This window comes from Pinus tabuliformis, chromosome 1_2 (assembly GCF_031772625.1).
Source record: "Pinus tabuliformis cultivar Carrire ecotype Pingquan chromosome 1_2, CPIR1, whole genome shotgun sequence".
Lineage (NCBI taxonomy): Eukaryota > Viridiplantae > Streptophyta > Pinopsida > Pinales > Pinaceae > Pinus > Pinus tabuliformis.
The window spans coordinates 160,637,683-160,640,132 of record NC_142298.1 but is presented as its reverse complement, the minus strand read 5'-3'; positions in this window follow the sequence as shown (position 1 = coordinate 160,640,132).

Here is a 2,450-nt window from a genome sequence, read left to right as displayed (position 1 = left end):
ACTATTATACAAATTATTATAACTTAATGAATCATGATATCTTCTATGAGATGATATTCTATGATAAGTATCCTTCAAATACATTACTCACCTACTCTCCTCCATTATTAAACAACAAACATTTTATCATATTATCACATTGTTTCTTAGCAAAGACCCAAAAGTCTGAGAATTTTATAAAGACCATATCTCTTTTTTAAAGGAATTAAACCCAAATAAATCATGAAAAAACATTGCTAAAGGTTAAAACATATTTTACACAAGCTAAGGATGCTTTATTCATCATATAAAGGTCATTGTGCATAAGTTCTTTTTGTGTATTTTCTCTTCATAACTTTCATTTTCGAGATACTTCAATGTGTTTGTTTTAAAAACACCACCTTACCATACATTAGGAACAACCTTAGGAAGTCCATGAACCATGTTCAACTTCACCATTAATATTATACCAAGGAAATAATGAAATGCTATATACTTTCTTCGTTCTCTCATCAGTTATGGATATAACCTCAAATGATCATATTTTTTTCTTTCCATCTTTAAAATTAAAAACTTATATAATTTATCATTATTGCTTCAATCATCATTAAAATGCTCGAAACCAATTTTTATATCTAGCGAAGGCAGGCTATATTGTTTATGGTTCGGCCAAAAAAACTTTTGACTTTCAATTAGTTTTGAAATTTTTAAACAAATTTTATAAAGTTTGTTAAAGTTTTGAAAAGAATAAATATTAATTCGAATATTTTGAAAATTTAAAAATATTTTTTGGTTTTTATAAAAATTATATTCCGATTTGATGATTGGTCGAGGACATTGATATGATTAATTTTATGGGGTTCATAATTTATGCAGATTTAAATTGTTTTCATCTCAAACCTATTAGCATAGTTATAGTTAAAGAATCAGTCTCCCAAGTGCAACCAAATTGTGAAGTCACTCAGACCATATCTGTTATAGATCCTAAGAAAATCTAGAAAGAGGCCTAAGAACATGGAACAAATTATCTTTCTAGATTTTCTTAGGATCTATAACGGATATGGTCTGAGTGACTTCACAATTCGGTTGCACTTGGGAGACTGATTCTTTAACTATAACTATGCTAATAGGTTTGAGATGAAAACAATTTAAATCTGCATAAATTATGAACCCCATAAAATTAATCATATCAATGTCCTCGACCAATCATCAAATCGGAATATAATTTTTATAAAAACCAAAAATTATTTTTAAATTTTCAAAATATTCGAATTAATATTTATTTTTTTCAAAACTTTAACAAACTTTATAAACTTTGTTTAAAAATTTCAAAACTAATTGAAAGTCAAAAGATTTTTGACCAAACCATAACCAATATAGCCTGCCTTTGCCAGATATAAAAATTGGTTTCGAGCATTTTAATGATCATTGAAGCAACATGTTAGGGTCCCACCCTAACCCCCTTATTTATGTAATGGGATCACGTCATAGTCAAGAGTCAATAAAGCCCATATTAATATTTGTAAGTGGTTAACCCGCAATTAATGACGGGACCACAGTTAGTTGCAAATGGGCCGTAGTATTAGATAGATGGTATTAATAAATCCCACGGTATTGATCCGTGATATTGCATGTATGAGTCATATATAAAGGATAGAGACTCCCTGCGAGGAGCATCGTGTCTTATTTTGTAAGCGAGCTCTGCTCTATTGGAGGTTGCCCCCTCGAAGAGGCAAGTGAACATTACTCTCTGAATAATAAAATCATTGTTGTTCTGTGTTTTGGGTATCTTTTCTTTGCATATTCTGTATTTGAGTATCATTTTGCAGGTTAAGAGCATAACAAGTGGTATCAGAGCACTTTCCAGGGCCGGTAGCATCTCCATTTCTTAGCAAAATTTTTTTAGCTAGAGACGTGTTCCGACATCTTTAAACCATGGGATCTGTCGTTGAGTGCATAAACCTGCGGATTTGGGGGGGCATGCACGCAGGAAATACAAGAGGTGGTCACGTCTGTTGGACTCCCTTGTAACCCCTGTGAGTACCCCTTCGAGTAGTAGTGCATTAGACAGAACCACGCACGAACTGTCTTCCACGTACCCTCTGGGTATATCGGAAGCCCCCTAGGCTCCCTTGAAACCTCGCCATAGATAAACAGTCGGCCGTCTTGCGGCTACAGTACACTGAGAGCAACACTGCGAGAGATTACTCGCCCATACGATAGGGTAGTCGGGTTGTATGGCCAAGGGTACAGTCGATCCTCCTTAGTTAGAGCCCTGAAACATTGGCCGAGTACTACTACCAGACCCTTATGTATATTGTGATTTGTAGCACCTGACACTCCTCAAGACCATAGTTCCCTTTTCTGTCGGGGGATCACGCATCATCTCTTCCATATCCGCTTGTGAAAAAGGGGTGCAGCAGCAGCAGACATCAATCTCACAGTCTCAAGTTCGCAAATCAGTCATTCAG